The sequence below is a fragment of the Lepidochelys kempii genome, chromosome 11 (genome assembly GCF_965140265.1).
Source record: "Lepidochelys kempii isolate rLepKem1 chromosome 11, rLepKem1.hap2, whole genome shotgun sequence".
NCBI classification, from domain to species: domain Eukaryota; kingdom Metazoa; phylum Chordata; order Testudines; family Cheloniidae; genus Lepidochelys; species Lepidochelys kempii.
Window position 1 is genome coordinate 43596113 of NC_133266.1, and position 17743 is coordinate 43613855.

The following is a 17743-nucleotide window of genomic DNA, read 5'->3' on the forward strand; positions in this document are numbered from 1 at the left end:
CCATGAAGGCTATTACAGGGATAAGTGTTAGTTTAGTGTTATTTTGGCAAGTTACCTTTTTAACTAATATTTCATTACATTCTACAGTAATCTGCTTTTAAAATTTCTTATATGCTTTTAAGATCACTTCTCATTACCTCTTGTTTTCTGGCCCTTAGACCTTTTCAGATATGACATAATACTGTTCTTATTACATGACAACAAGAGTAAGCCCTTTTAATTTATGGAGGGCCCCAATTTTTATAATCTGATATTGGTATGAACTGTAAATCTTTTTAATGACTGATCGAATAAGTGGAAATCTAACATGGCATTTTTTATTATCATCTGTCCAATAGCCCAAATCTGGATTTTTAGTGTATTGTATTGTATTTTAGACATTAAGCAAAGAACTAAAATGTCTTGTGAAACTAGGTCTTCTTTGATTCAGCATGTAGGGTCTGATTCACCACTGTCTTACTCCAGATTTATGTGAGCACATCTTGAAAGACATGGCAAGAAAACCCTTCAGTTGTGAGTGTGCGTGTCTATTTGTTGATCAGGTTCATAATCTAGCGATCCAGTTGGTCTCTTAGCTGGAACTAGATGATTCCGGTAGTAGCAATCAATGGCCTGGCCAGGTTTTTTTATCATTTACATATGGCCAAGTGGTTGTGACTGTCATCACCCAAAGATAAGATACTCAGGGCTGGCTCTAGGTTTTTTGCCGCCGCAACAAAAAATTTGCTGTCCCAAGCTCTGAGAGCGCAACTGCCCAAGCCAAAAAAAAAAAAAAAAGGCTGGCCGGAATGCCGCCCCCCTGGAATTGTGCCGCCCCAGGTACGGGCTTGCTTTGCTGGTGCCTGGAGCCGGTCCTGAAGATACTGCAATGTACTCTATTTGGGGCCAGGCTTTAAAACCATCCAACCCCTCTCCCCCCAAGCTGATACAGAATGCAGTGGCCTGCTTGGTAGGTGGAGTTTCTCACTACAAACATATCCAGAGTGCTCCACCATCTGCACTGGCTTCTTGTGAGTTTGTGTGTGACGTTTAAAGTTTTAGGTTTTACGTAGCCTGTCATAAATATAAAGGGAAGGGTAAACCCCTTTGAAATCCCTCCTGGCCAGGGGAAAGCTCCTCTCACCTGTAAAGGGTTAAGAAGCTAAAGGTAACCTCGCTGGCACCTGACCAAAATGACCAATGAGGAGACAAGATACTTTCAAAAGCTGGGAGGAGGGAGAGAAACAAAGGGTCTGTGTCTGTCTGTAGTCGTCTTGGCCGGGGATAGACCAGGAATGGAGTCTTAGAACTTTTAGTAAGTAATCTAGCTAGGTATGTGTTAGATTATGATTTCTTTAAATGGCTGAGAAAAGAATTGTGCTGAATAGAATAACTATTTCTGTCTATGTATCTTTTTTGTAACTTAAGATTTTGCCTAGAGGGGTTCTCTATGTTTTTGAATCTAATTACCCTGTAAGATATCTACCATCCTGATTTTACAGGGGGGATTTCTTTATTTCTATTTACTTCTTTTTTTTTATTAAAAGTCTTCTTGTAAAACACTGAATGCTTTTTCATTGTTCTCAGATCCAAGGGTTTGGGTCTGTGGTCACCTATGCAAATTGATGAGGCTTTTTATCCAACATTTCCCAGGAAAGGGGGGGTGCAAGTGTTGGGAGGATTGTTCATTGTTCTTAAGATCCAAGGGTCTGGGTCTGTAGTCACCTAGGCAAATTGGTGAGGCTTTTTACCAAACCTTGTCCAGGAAGTGGGGTGCAAGGTTTTGGGAAGTATTTTGGGGGGAAGGACGCGTCCAAACATCTCTTCCCCAGTAACCAGTATTAGTTTGGTGGTGGTAGCGGCCAGTCCAAGGATAACGGGTGTAATATTTTGTACCTTGGGGAAGTTTTGACCTAAGCTGGTAAAGATAAGCTTAGGAGGTTTTTCATGCAGGTCCCCACATCTGTACCCTAGAGTTCAGAGTGGGGGAGGAACCTTGACATAGCCCTAAATACCTTAGGACCTACTTAACCTGAGAGATTGCCTCTGTCCCTGTGCCCTACTGCTGCAGTTGAGATCAGCAGAGGTACCTGAGTTGAAGCTCACTGGTATATATGAGAAAAACCTGTTGGCAGGGTGATCCCTGGAGTGACCTCACAGCTTTGGAATTCACCCCAATCCATGGTCTAAAGGAGCCTGAATCTTATGACCTTTGTGGTACAATGCAAAGATTGTCTTTTTTGCTAGTCCTTTGACATTGGGGAAATTGACAAGCTGGGGAATTGAGATTTAAAGTTTCCTGACTTGCTGGTGATGGGTTATCGTGATTTGTACTGCTGCACTCAGGGTATTATCTGTGATGTATTCTTAAGTTCTGTGAAGAGTGCCTAGAGCATGTGATAGATGCCCTTTCCTAGCATTCCTTCATTTTAATATATAAATACTGAGATCAGTGGAGTTACTTCAGTTTTATGCTGGTTTAACAGTGTTGAGCTTCATACCATGCTATTGTTCAGCTTTTCAACAACCCCAGAGCCCAGTCCAAGTAGCAGGCTGGGCACAGGGCAGACATGCAGGAACATGAGTGGGAGGAATCTTCCCTTCCATGATCAGAAGTAGCTGCATAGCTGGAGGTTGCTTCAACCTACTGGCTGAAGTAGCCTTCTGTATATCTTATGCATCCTTGCTGTCATCAAAGGGCTGGAGGATTCATGATATGGTGAGTCTTGTGGCCAGCTTGGCCTCACTACAATGACTCCTACTGCACAAGAAGCACACACCATGGGTGACTTCCCCAACTCATGCCCCTCTTTGCCTAGCCAAGGGATCCTATCCCTTGCAGTTGGCAGCTTGATTTAAAGAAGTGGGCCAAATTCTGACAGGTGCTGAGCATCTGCATCACCAGTAGAAGTCAGTGGGGGTTTGCAGGTGTTCACCACCTCACAGAAACTGGATGCAGGAAAACCAAATGTTTTAACCTCATGACATACTTACCATTACATCTGTGAGAAACTTGCCCAATTCTGCATGCAGGGGGTTTCAACCCAGGAGTCTGGGAGTGCCAGGTATCGATGCAGGAGTCTATGTGCAAGTGTAGCATGGACTTCTTAGGACTGGGTTTTTGTGGTTTTGCACCACTTAGTTTCATTTTAAGTCTGGGGTTCATTTGCTCCTAACATGGTGAAGGCAACACTCTGGATGAAACTGGCGGGTTTTATTAAATTAATTGGTGGTTGAGACAGCCTTCTGCTCTGCAGCTCCTGCCATCTGGAACAGCCTTTCTTTATCTCTCTACCTCATTGACTCTCAATCTGACTTCAAATCTCAGCTGAACACACTTCTCTTCTCCTGTGCATATTCTCTGTAGTTTCTCTCTTCTGCCTATTATGTCATATTTAACTCTAAAGTGCTTTGAGATAAAGTCTCAGAGATACTACACAAAATAAAGTGTGTATTGTATTGTTATTTTAATCTAAGGTGTATCAGGCCAGACAGTGATATTTATATTTATATTTCTTTGTTTTTTTAAGAATATGAACAGATTTATGGTATGCCGATGTTTGTCAATCTTGTCATTTCATATGGATATTTCAACTGTTAGTTTGATGGATTTATTTCCAGGAAGGTTTTTGTTACAAATATTTTCACTCTTAAATCTCAGGCACTCCAAATAGTAATGTTTTGGGGGTTATTTTTCAAGAAAAGTGAATCTTGCGTAAGTGTCCTATTTGCTGGCAGTGACTGGCACTAGATGTAGAATTTTAAAACACACACAAAAAAAGGAGTTGAAAACCAGTATTAAAGTGCCTTGTAATAAATCAACCATCCCCTTGAACTTAATATCTGTTGCGAGTACTTTTTAAAGGACAATATAACTATAGCAAACTTTATAATTCAAAGTTTTTAATAAACAAAAATACAGAATTGAATACCATTGTCTTAGTTACAGTCCCCTATAGTTAGGGCCCTACCAAATTCAAGGTCCATTTTGGTCAATTTCACAGTCAGAGGATTTTAAAAATCCATAAATGTCATGATTTCAATTATTTAAATCTGAAATTTCATGGTGTTGTAATTGTAGGGGTCCTGATCCAAAAAGGATTTCGGGGGAGAGAGGGGGGAGTGGTTTGCAATACTTACCTCTGCACGGCTGCTGGCGGCAGCGCTGCCTTCAGAGCTGGGCAGCTGGAGAGCGGCGGCTGCTGGCCAGGAGCCCAGCTCTGAAGGCAGAGCCGTCGCCAGCAGCAGCGCAGAAGTAAGGATGGCACAGTATGGTATTGCTACCCTTACTTCTGCCCTGCTGCTGGTGGGATGCTGCTTTCAGAGCTGGGTGTCCGGCCAACAGTCTCTGCTTTTTGGCCAACCAGCTCTGAAGGCAATGCTGATGTAAGGTGGCAATACCATGACCCCCCTAAAATAACCTTGTGACCGGGGTGAAAGTAGCTTAAAGGACTTAGCGGTACACTGGAGTCCTGAGCAGAGGGCGGGGCATCAACTGGAACGGGCGTGAGCTCAACCGGAAGAGGCAGGGCATTTAAATCCCTGGGCTCTTTAAATCAAGACTAAAAGGGCCCGGGGCTCTGGCTGTGGTAGTGGCATCTGGGAGCTCCAGGCCCTTTAAATCGCCATCCGAGCCCCACTGCCGGAGCCCCTGGGGTAGCAGTGGCAGCCCGGGGCTCCGGCGGTGATTTAAAGGACCAGGGACTCCCAGCTGCCACAACCACAGGGGAGCCCTGGGCCCTTTAAATTGCCGCCAGGGCCCTGATGCTGGAGCCACAGGGGCTCCTGGCTGCTGCCCCTAGACCGGGGCTCTGGTGGAGATTTAAAGGGCCTGGGGCTCTGTTGCGGTAGTGGTGGCTGGGAAACCCTGGCCCTTTAAATCAGTGCCAGAGCCCTGCCGCTGCTACACCGGGGCACCAGCAGCGGGGCTCGGGCAGTGATTTAAAGGGCCTGGGGCTCCAGCCGCCGCTACCACCCCAGGCCATTTAAATCGCTGCTGGAGCCCCCGGCCGCTGCCGCTATCCCTACCCCAGGGCTCTGGCGGTGATTTAAAGGGCCCGGGTTTTACTGTAGCAGAGCCCTGGGCCCTTTAAATTGTCGCCTGAGCCCTGGGGCGCCCAGCCGCCTCCACTACCCGGGGGGCTCCACAGGGGGGCTCGGACGGCAATTTAAAGGGCCTGGGGCTCTGGCTGCTTCCAGAAGTCCCAGGCTCTTTAAATCTCTCACCTGGGGAAGCCAATCCGGTACACTGTACTGGCTCTTGCCAGTACACCGTACCAGCCTGGACTGGCTTACTTTCACCTCTGCTTGTGACCCCCCTGCAACTCCCTTTTGGGTCAGGACCCCTAATTTGAGAAACACCGCTCTCCCCTGTGAAATCTGTATAATATTGGGTAAAAGCACACAAAAGACCAGATTTCATGGTCTGTGATGCATTTTTCATTGCCATGAATTTGGTAGGGCCCCACATATAGGCAAATCCTGAACCCTAGCCAACAGCTAGGACTTAGCTGAGGTTTATTGCCTGGGCAGATGAGGGAAATTCATGAAACAATAATAGCTCCCACAGCTCCTGTGCTGCCTCTTCCTAGGGAGACCAGTGGTTGGTGGCCACGTGCAGATGTGCATCCACCATCCTCTTATATTTCCCCAGCCTACATACTTGTCACCCAGGGTGTGTAGCTACATGCCGGACTGACAGGATTTGGCAGGGGGGAGGCAGGAGGACACTACACTGCTAAAAACAGGAGCATGGATGTGGGAAGCACTGACTGGGCATGTAGAGAGCCACATAGGTATATAGCCTGGGGGTTCAGGCATGGGCATTCCACTCTACTCTTAGTCTTGTTTTATCATCTGCACTGCTATTTATACCCATGCTAGCTGGCTGTGCAGTGTCCTAGGCATTGGCAGGGGAGCACAGTTTTCTTCAGTGAGTTAATTTTAAAAACCTAGAAGTTACTTTGTTGCTGTTGTTAAGAGACAGCTAATGGGGAACTCATTTGCTTTGAATTGCTACGGTAGCAGCTAAGGCTTTACTGGAGATTGGAACTCGCACACTGGTTAATGTTTTTGTATGCACTTCCTGCTCTGAAGGTCTCACACACATACCCATCATGAGCTTACCATAGTGATTGATAGCACGTTTGTTTTGGGCCGGATGAGGTACAGTTCACATAGTTGTTTACACAACTAAGTTGGTTTCTTTTCTATAATATATATATACAGAGGCTGTTCCAGTAGACCTGATTCCTCCACTTGCAAGTGAGTGAGTAATTAAGAGGCAGCAGTCACAGGTAGGTTTTGGACACTTATCCATAATTGAGAAAGTTAAATGTGTTCAGGTTATATGTAGAGTTACTTTTACTCATCATCATTATTTATTTGCATTATGATAGCACCTACAGACTTGCATCATGGCCCCATTGTGCTAAATGCTGGACACACCTAGTAAAAAAAAGGAATTCATTTTGCTCAAAAGTAGAAGATTGGAGGGCTTTTCTGTGGTGTTAATTGCAATTCAGGTGAAAATTAGTTCAGCTTTGATTTCATGATTATAATTAAATGAGATTTATAAAATAATTTCCCAAAATGTTAATGTTATATTTATGCCTATTACAATAATGATTTTAGAAGGAAACTGATAAGCCTGCTCTAATTGATTGGGCTTAAAAGGACATACAATAGAACCTCAGAGTTACAAACATCTCAGGAATGGAGGTTGTTCATAACTCTGAAACGTTCATAACCCTGAACATAATGTTATGATTGTTCTTTCAAAAGTTTACAACTGAACATTGACTTCATACAGCTTTGAAACTTCACTATGAAGAAAAAAATGCTGCTCAATTTAAATGAAACAAGCACAGAAACAGTTTCTAACCTTGTCAAATCTTTTTTTTGGTAAACTGTCCCTTTTTTAGTAGTTTACATTTTACACAGTGCTGTACTCTGTGTGTGTGTGTACGCGCGCGTGCTCATGAGTGCACTGCTGCCAGATTGCGTACTTCCAGTTTCAAATGAGGTGTGTGGTTGACCTGTCAGTTTGTAACTCTGGTGTTTGTAACTCTGATGTTCTACTGTATACAAGTTCTCAGATTTGGATACCTGGACTCCAGCCTGGGGGAGGGCTAGTATGTTTTCTTATTCCAGATGGGCAAATCACCTGCTTTTTAGAAAATTAGGATTGGATTAGATTAGTGATGGATGCACACCTTTTGTAGTCGCTCTATTTGAACCTTTGCGCAAGAAGAGTTTTGTTTGGGTGACTGTTCATTGAAAATGGAGTCTCTGCCTGGAGGCTGTGGCTAGAACTATTTTGTGACCAAACAAATCTCGGTTTTGGGTGGAAGCAAAACTAATAGATGTCCTGATTTTCCCTGCCAATTTTCCCCCGAAAGACTGTTCTCTCTTTGCAGTAGACTGCCATGATCTGCCCCTTATATGAGTGCCACAGTGGGCAAACCTAGCCTTAGTGCTGCTGCTCATGTTTGTTCTATCCTGTGGTTTGAAAGATTCCTTTCTACCGTTTTCTTCATTCTGGCAGGTTCCTGTAGTATCCTTATCCTTCTCATTTTCATGCCTCCTTTCATGCTTCGCTTTATGCTTGGAACTGGATCCATTTCCATCTTCACTGGAAAATCATCCTATCCCTTTATTCAAACTCATCCCAGTAACCTAAAATCACATTTCTTCTAGGAAGCATGGCACTGTTAATCTGCAAAAGCTTGTTGGAAAACAGATGTCTGGACTGCTTTGATCCATATTCTGGTTATCTGGTATCTAATGTGTCGCAAGTGTCACTGTCTGTCAAACTGTGCATGTAAGCTTCTTGGGGTAGAAACCCTGTCTTCTATGGGTTTTGTACAGTGCCATCTGATGTGATTAAGGGGTGCTTCCCCGAGAGCAGTGTTCACTTTCCCTTTACTGCTCTCTCCCTAGCCCACAATTTTCTGTTTCATTTTTACTGTGAGTTTGGTCTGATTAAGGCCCCGATCCATCAAAGTGCTTAAGCATAAGTGTATAGATTGTAAACTTACAAGGGTAAGTACCTTGTCTTTTTATATGCCTGTAAAAGTGCTAGCTACACCTATGGTTCTATAAAAAGAAGACAGGTTTAAGTGATGTCTGCAATAAGAACTAACCTTTCCAGTTCATCACTTATTCTCCTCCATAATACAAAGAATTCTTGAAGTTTGTATTGCATATATTTCAAACAAGGCTGGTTTTGACAAATTGACAGTTTCTTTCCTAGCTCTGTCTTGTTCTGTGCTTGGTTAAAAGAGCATCCATACATAATAAATTTGCAAGATATTGTTACTTATCTGCATCCTTCAAAAAAAGCCCTTTGAAATTGGACTGGATACCCTGCAGGATTACTTAACAAATTTTTACTTTTCAATAGGGCTCTATTTTAAAATACATTAAAAAAAAACACAGTAGTCCAAATTCTGCTCACTGCAGTCCTTCACAGGGATTACTGGTGTTACACAGGTAATTTAGAGCAGAATTTGGTCCAGTGCATCTGAGATGTACAATTTCAGTAAACACCAGAAATAAAGAGTAATTAAACCATTGAATGATCCCCATGTGCGCTATATACACACACATTTTTTTTAAAAATAGGCAAAAGAGATCAATTCTGAAGTTATTAGCTGTTGTAAAATGCCTGTACTTTGAAAGAGTTTAATTTATGCATTTATAATTTTTTATCACACTAAAATGGGCCTCTAGGATCAATTTAAGTGCAACAATAATGCAATTGTTCAGTAGAGCCAACCATTAGTTACACAGTTATCTTCACACAAAAACAAAAAGCAAACCAGTGGCAAAACCCTGTATTTCAATATAAATTGACGGTGAATTTACACAAAGCTAGCAGACTCTTTTTCTTTTTCTTTTTTTCTTTTATGAACAAGCAACTTAAGTAATTCAATGTGAAGAGTTCTGGGCAATAAACTAATACAGCCGATCTGGTTCAGTGCCCACAAAAGGAGAGTGAGACTCCAATTATAAAACATCCAGCTAACTGTTGTATCTATACGTTAGTACCTATAAAATGTAAACCTCATAACCCCAAAGTGAACTTAAGAGTTGGCTATATGCCTTAGATGTAGTCAACAGAAAATGAGTTTAGCCCAAGGCAAAACGTAAAGTATAGCTGTCATACATTAATAGCAAAGACAATTGGAAACCTTATAGCCTAGGTATTTCACTGCACATGTGCAAAGGGTTGATTAGTCGATGGGTGTTCCAAAACTCTAATTACGTTTCTTACTAGTACTTCTTTATATTCAAGTACTCTGCACTTTAAATTACAATATGTTGTACATAGATGGCATTCATCACAGTCATCTTTCAGATAATGTATTATCTGCTGCTAAGTAACATAACTATCATAACAGATAGTAACATAACTATCATAACAGATAACATAACAGAAATCTGATAGTTTTTTAAAAGATTTGTTTAGCATCCAACAGCTCCTAAATAAATAAATACTGGCTTTAAAAAGGTTTCATTTTTGAGTTGTATAGGTTTTATTAGCATGAGTTTGGGATGGCTGCATTCCACATAACTGCAAAAGCCACAAGAGAAAGATAGAGATAAGGGCTCAAATCGGCCTAAGAAAGTCACGTTGAGTTGGTAACCTGGCACTTTTCCGAGGCTGCTGTATTGTTCTCCAGAACCTCAGTTTTCATTTTAAAAAAATGAAGTCTGTAGCCCATATTTAATATTTTCAAGGTTTTCTTCACAAGTATAAACCAATGTAGTGACACATACCTTCATTTGCAGAGAGTCTGAAACAATAGCTCTGAGGGGAGTGAGTACTCATTTCATCACAATGGAGTATTAACTCAGATGCTCAATGATGATTATTTAAACTATTTGCTAAACTATTTCACGGCTTGCAAAGCATATAAGAAAGTTGCAGATCTGTAATCATCACTCTATCTCTTGGGAGTCAAGTCTTATTTTGGTGGCACAAGTGGATACAATTTGGGGGAAGATTTCCTCCCCTCAGTAGGACCTGTGGAGTCTAAAGGTTATATGGGTGGAGCAGAGCCCTACAGTGTATTTAAGCCTCACCAAAGAGAAGCCAATTCCACAGAAATCAGGACTACATCCAAATCCCACTGAGAGAGCCACTGCTACAGAGCTAAGTGGACATCCAAGCAATGCAACAAGCCAGCACTTCCCTCCCCTGAGAAATGCTCTGGTTATGGATATGAAGCCAAGTGCTTCTTCCCTGCCTTCTGCTGGAGGCTGTCAGCAGACTCAGGCAGACAGACATCGATATATTGATTACACTAAGGTCACATTTTGAGACTTTTCTTTAGAACCATGAGGGCTAAAAATATTTTTTAAATGAACTTAGATTCTGAGATCATCACACAAATCTAGGAGATAAGGATCTAAGCCTATGCTATGTCTTAATCTGGTCTGTCCAAGGGTGCATCTGACCCAGGTGAGGGGATGCCAAGCTGAGAAGCCCAGTGGACATTGTCTGATTAATACCTGCATGGCAGAGGTGCTGGAACAGTGTTTATAGTGGGGGTGCTGACAGCCATTGAACCAAAACTGTAAACCCTGCATATAATGGAAACCATGTCAAGCCAGGGGGTGCAGCACCACCCCCAGCATCCCTAGTTTCAGCACCTGTGCTGCATGGTCATTTTGCTAACTCAAGTAGGTAGAGTTTGACTTGTGGGCAGAATCTATGAGAGTACCACCATATCCCTGCCTTTCCCCCAGTTCAAGTCCTGATGCAGATCATCCCAAACAAAGTGCCAATAACATTTTAATTCTGTTTATGCCATTGAGCATTTTGGATATAATGAATATACAGCAGATAACTATTTTAGGAATGTTTTATTAGTAATAGTTTAAAAATGTTTACTGGGACTATTTCTTGTCTTGCCCTACCTATAAGTCAGGTACCTTAGTTATCATGAGTCCAGAACTCAGAGGAAGAGATAAGTGAAAATAAAACACCTTTAAATATGACCTAAATTAGCTTTTCTAGACAATAATGTGATGACTTTAGGGACTGATACCTTGGACCCTAGTGGAACCTCGGTTAATAAACAGAGTTCTAATACAATTTCAGACCACCAAGAAGCCAGACATCACATCACATAACCAGTGCCAGTGTTAGCCCATTGGCGGCCCTAAGCAGGAATATTTTGCCCCCCCTCCACACACACACCACATACTTATAATTAATAGGGGGGGCCCTGGAGCTGCTCAGGGCCCTAAGCAATTGTTTAGTCTGCTTATGCCTCGCACTGGCTCTGCACATAACAAATGTCTACAATATAGACTCTTATTTGTAAAAATCACATACTCAGTCTCCATTTCACCAAAGCATATAAAAAAAACCCAGAGAAATCAAGAAGTCTATGAGATAATTCGTCTCTGTTTTCACTTTTACTTAATAGGTTACTATTGTCATTTAGACATAGGAATAAACCCTCTAAAGCCAATGCCTCTCATAGAAGAGTGTTGTTTAATTAGAGTTATTTAAATTAAGATATAATTATGTCACTGGGAAGAGGGGTGGGAAAACTGGTTCTGATAGTACAAGAGCTCACTTGGATCTTTATCCAAACTTAAATTGACCAAAGGCTTTAATGAGGTTCAAATTATACCAATGAGATGAGAGCGTGTACGTGTTATTTATAAATTCTTAGTGTATTTTATCACTTCCGGGTAGAGATGGGTCTGAGCTTTCCCAAATTTTGGGAGCATCAACAGGACCTGGGTTTTTGTCTTGCCCATTATAGAGCAAGGATCCTGATGGGAAGTTCAAATATGGATCCAAAATTTCTCAGGTTCAAGGCGTTGAAACAGGCGATTGGTTCACTCCCATCTGTATTTCCTGTTCTGAACGTGCACTGAAAACAGATGGGTAAATACTAAAATACCTAGAGAAAAATCTATCCTCGAAGTATTTCCACTTGTCTGGAACTAAGATATAGCAGAAATCTTGACAAAGTCTGTTCTCATGAGATTTATGATTACAATTAGTATAATATTAAAGTAGTACCCACAGCCATCAGTCAGGATGCATTATGCTAGTTTTGAACAAAAGCACAAAGTTTGATATAGTCCCTGCCCCAAATAGTTTACAATCTAAGGTACCAATCCTGCAAAGATTTATGAACATGCTTAATTTTATGTACAGTGAGCAGTCCCATGGGCTTCACCACCCCAAAGCAGGGCTGGGCTAAATGTCATAGTCCATCCCATGCTGTTTTACTGCTAATATCAAAGAATTAATAATTGGGCAATATCAAAATGTTATTTCAGATGAAGACAAGATAACTATCAGGTATGATGCCAGCACCACCCTTTTACAAGTTAACAACAATTACTTCTAGCCTGTCCCTCTGATTTCTAAGAATCTCTGAGGGGATTAATACTAAAGAAAGTATATATGTGTTGATGATAGAAAGCAGAATGAAATGTACTGATTTATTGCAACTCTTCATTAAATTTAAAAGCATTCCACTGTGGTGAAGACATCAAACATAGGCTGTGGTATTTTCACACTGCAGAGGAATAGTTATGGACAGGAAGACAAAAAAAGAAAGAAAACAATATTTTAAGTTGAATTCAAGCCAGATTTAATGAAAACAAGTCCTTGTACAAGTCTGTTGAAGCAAAGTAAGTTTACTGTATACATAGCATTCTCCTATTTGAAAGTAATGGATCTTAGTTTTGTGTGCATTACAGTTGAATTATTGTAAAGTAATGTCAATTTACCAAATATGCATTATTGAACTTCCTTTAAAAACATACAAGGCATGATTCTATCTTACACTGTTGTAATGACATTGATTTCTGGGAAGTTCCTCCTGATATACATCAGTTTAAAGGATAGGACCATCAGGCCTCAACTAGAGAGAGTGCACAACCATTTCCTAAACGACATGAGGAATCACAATGTATGTGCACGTGTCCTGGTAAAATGGATCTGTGCTTAACAAACACTGCCACCAATCACTTTCCTCAAAGAAAAATATGAATAGTATGTCATTAGGTGCTAGGATTGCATCAGAATTTGGCTGCTATTAGGCACAGTGGACCAAAATCCAAAAAAAAGTTAGGTCATAGTTGTTTGGAAGCTTTTCAGAACAGGAATTGTCTCTTTCCTGGTACTTAGCACACTATCAACACTGAGCAAATAATAAAATCAAATTCTGATATTTAGCTTTGGCGATATAGTGTTTCAAATACCTATCTGAGGTCTGGTCTACATTACAGACCTATATTGGTATAACTAGGTCACTAGGGTATAAAAAATCCACACGCTTGGGTGACGTAGTTATCCCAACCTAACCCACCGTGTAGACCGCGCTATGTTGCTGGGAAAGCTTCTCTCATTGACCTGGCTACTGCCTCTCTGGTAAGAGGATTAACTATGCCGATATGAGAGATCTCTCCTGTAGGCGTAGAGCATCTTTGTTAAAGTGCTAAAGCAGCATAGCTGCATCGGTGCAGTTGTGCCAATTCAGCATTTTAAGTGTAAACATGCCCTAAGGAGGAGTAATTAGGCAGTGGCATTCCTGACTCAACCACTTTTCTTTTTCTTTGCATTTTCTCATGGCCAATACCAAGTTCAGTACAGGATGAAGTTGTGAGGAGGCGCAAATCCCTTCAGGCTCCTCCCTGCTCCAGTAATCAATTCCTCTCCCCTTCTCCTTGCCAATTCATCCAGTCAGGGATTAGACTCTATATTTCAGGAGCTGAGGATTGAGAGAACTGTCTGGCAATAAACACTTGCTTTGTTTTATTTTAAGATGCTCCTCTAGGACCATGATGATTTTGGTATAAATGCCAAGATGGCAAGACTGATATGACTTATCTGCCAAATCACAAGTAAGCAACTTAGCTCAGATTTTGACTATCAAGTAGTGAGTATTCTCAGCAAAATTGTTCATGATCAGCTCATTGAGGTAAAGAGTTGTTGAATACATTCAAGACAATCACTGTCATCTCAGGGATTGTCCATGAGCAGAAAAAGAGGCTAAATACGTCAAATATGATATTTGTCATATATTATTTACTCAACATAACATGTTATGCTTCCGTTCAGTTCATTATGGAATTGAATTTTTCCATTCAAAAACAAAACAAAAATGTTACTTTTTAAAAAATGTTCACTGAAAATACTCAATATTTTTTGATTGGCCTTAATTACTAGGAGAACCCAGAAGGACTGAAATATGAAGAAAGGTCAAGAGTGCTACAAGTGTATAGCTTGCCTAAATGAGTATGACTAACAGTGGTATGAGATAATCTATTGTTCCAATATTTAAAGAATGTAAGCAGCAAGGAGGTAAAAAAGACAGTATACCAAGAAATAAGAATGAAGACTTAGGCTGAATATCAGGAAAACCATCCTGACAATGAGATCTATTAAACTGTGTAATAAACTCTCCCTAGTAAGTGATGGAGGCCCCATCACTTGGGACATCTGAACTGGACAAAGTACTAGGAAATGTACTATACAGCAAAAGGAAAACTAAATGACCTGATCATTCTATTCATCTTTCTATGGCTCAGACTCTGCAACCCTTCCTCAGGTTGAGTTGCACTTTACTCCTGTAGCAGACCAATTAATTTAAAACGGGAAGTTTTATTGATAAATACTAAAGATGACAGAATCTGGGCCTGTACATGTATAATGATGCTGTAATATTAAATTGATAGCAAACATTCAATCACACAGAAACATACCTCTGATACTATTAGAATTTAGGGTATATTTTTATCTTGGCAATCGAGGCTTTTTCTAATAACTTCCATTTTTAAATATGTACCAGGACGACTGATGAATCCTAAAAATTCTTTGATAGCTCATTATATTTGAAAAATCTATAGTGTGCCAATGGAAATGTTGTATGCTATTTTCTTGTTTGTATCTATTATGTTTAAATAAATTTTAGTAACAGTGATAAAGCAAAATAAATGAATCTAAAAAGGATATCAAAAGAACAACTGTAGTTTTTTTCCAGTCTCAGCTGGGACCACAGATCCACTAGGAAGTCCACAGTGCTCCAAGCAATAGAAGTACAGAATTTCATAGGTGTGCAATGATTGAGACCCTCACAACAGGCTGGACGAACAAAATGAGTTGTAAATGGAATGGCAGGCATTAGTTTCTCTTTCTCCATTGAAGATAGGTGTTTGTGTTTAAGTGCCATTTAAAAGATCTCATAAAATACGCTTAGTTACCTATTATTTCATAAACGATGCCCAAAATCATGGTTGTTGATTTAACTACTTCAGAGAGAAGTATTTATTAATCTAATTTCCACTGTTTTCTATTTCCCATCTTCTTTTATCCCGGAAAACTACCAATCCCACACAACCATATTAAGTACCAATTAAGGAAAGATTTGTCATTCCAGCTCAAGACCATTGAACTGGGGCTGGAGCTACATATCTCCTAGCTTTCTGACAGAAATTATTTTAATTGGACTTTTCCTAACAGCATTAAAACAAACCTTGTGCTGCCAGGGAAGGAAGATATGACTCCTCAGTCAGATAATTTACCTTTTTTTCCTTCCTTACCATAAATCTTAGTATGAAGATTATTAGTAACTTAAGTCTATTTTTTTTAAAAGGCATCCAACTGTGACCACTTTAAGCACTGAAAAACTTCACATGTCAAGTATAAATGTCCTGTTGCCAGTTGATTTACTTTCACACATTTGTTGGGTGTGTTAAATATTTCTACACAATTTAATTTCTATCTATTTAAATATCTAATTTTATTTGGATTTTAAAATGGTCCTGATTAATTGGTCTGAAATGCAGTTTGAACTCACAGATGTATAGATAAATTAAGCATATTATCCATGTTTGACTAGCTACAGCTATCAAGAAAAAGATGCATTTCCTGGGGAGGTTTGTTGACATGCCTAAAATCCAACCAAGTCTGATTTTGGTTGAATGACCTTTTTGTCAGAATTTTGTGGAGAAGTTAAAATTCACCAACACAGAATCTGACTAAACTCTGGATAAGTTTGTTTTGAACCCTGGGTGTTTTCCTTACAGAAATGTAAATTCTTCCAGAATAGAAGGGTAAGTTTTGCAATGTTTCACTAATATGGGTGTGTGGTGCCCCAGAATTTCTAGCATAGCCTGCCCAGTGCTCCATGTGGTTAAGTAAACACAGCATGGGTGTTGGGGCATGTGGCCAATGCTGAGGCCAGGATGAGGCTGGGAGGAAATAAGAGCAAATTCCTCTGAAATGATCTGACAGGAAATGACAGAGTGTCAGCCTTCTATAACCATACTCAGAGAGAGAGAGAGAGGGCGGGAGAAGTTCTTCCTAAACACAGAGTGGTGCCAGATCTCAGTAGGTGAGGATGATGAAATAATAAAGCATTTCCCGTGTGTGTTTTTCATTAGTCCTATTTTGTTTTTCTTCCAAGTGCTGTGGAAACAGAACAGAAGCCCATGCTTCAGCCAGGACTGCAATGGCCTCCTCCCGTGGGAGTAACAGCTGCATAAATAGGAGGGAAATCCTCAGTGGAATTGCTTCCAACACCTTTCTAATGGAAATAATGATTTGCAAAACCCAATTTATGCCTCTGCCACATAATTAGTAGCCAAAAGAGCTAAAGATTAAAAACACTGTTCCAAGTCCCAGCATCTTTGAATTTGGCAAGACCTTAAATATTGCCCTCTGTGTTCCAAACAGGTTGCCTATATGTGAGCATTGCAAGGAAAGTCTTAGTCAGTTGAATCAAGCCCTTGAATCAGTCAACACTTATTATGTGGAAATTAACCAGTTTGATGTCAATTAGTGGAAATTTGTTAGCAGGCATACCCTGTGGGACAGTTTATTTTGAATTCCGAATACTCTTTATTGAAGCCAGCTAAGATAGTTGATGTGGTCCCTGACTCCTTTAAAAATCAGAGTAGAATTACTTAAGAAACAGCTAAGAAACACAGAGAGAAAAGGCTACATCGAAACTCAAAACCTACCTCTCCAAAATATCTGTTGTTGAATGGGCATAAGTGCAAGGAAATCAAGATCTGATTTTCTGTTTTAACAAGGAACAGAAGTATTAGATGCCTGTTCTGTATTTGTCAATATTGAGCGCTGGATGGGAAAGTCAGTTGTTCTAACGACAATGCTCAAAATTAGCCACATGCTCACCTTAAACGTTTTCCATCTATAAAGCTGGTGTTACTTTCCTATCATGTTGGTAAGTATATGCTTTATACTACTACATACAAACTGTGTGTGTATGTGGGGGAGGGCAAAACAGCTATGAATGTGGAAACTATCATGGAGACTTGCTGCACTGAGAAAGTAATAAAAGAATAAAGGAAGCAATAAAGAGCATGATCCTGCTCCCACTGAAACTTACTTCAAGAGTAGCAGGCTCACAGCCTGTGAGTAGGAAGAGCACAAGCCAAAATAGTAGAGTAAATACAAGGCATCCTAGTGATTAATAAGGTGCTCAGATACCATGGTGATGAGTAGTGTAAAGAGGAGATAAATTCCACTCTTCCAAGAAATGAAGTAGAAATGAAAACCATGGAAATATACACTTTATATCTTAACATGAGAATACAAAACTGAGATCATGGCAAAAATGTTATTTTGAACTGCAGAGGGCAACAAATACCACTCACCTTGCTCCAAGGAATGGGAATGTGAGCTGGTCAGCCAGACATAAGGAGGGTTTTGGTCAAGGATGGAGAAGATCTGGAGGTTCTCCCACTTTGCTTTACATTA

The 17743-nt window shown here is 40.5% G+C and overlaps 1 long non-coding RNA gene across 1 annotated transcript in view; it reads left to right on the forward strand.

Annotated features, from left to right (window-relative positions):
• The window catches only part of LOC140895678 (uncharacterized), a 62046-nt gene extending 44846 nt beyond the window's left edge, over positions 1–17200 (forward strand). The window contains exon 4 of the long non-coding RNA XR_012154308.1: positions 16428–17200. This is a non-coding gene — a long non-coding RNA (uncharacterized lncRNA). The remainder of the gene's footprint in view (positions 1–16427) is intronic.
• Positions 17201–17743: the final 543 nt, after the last annotated feature.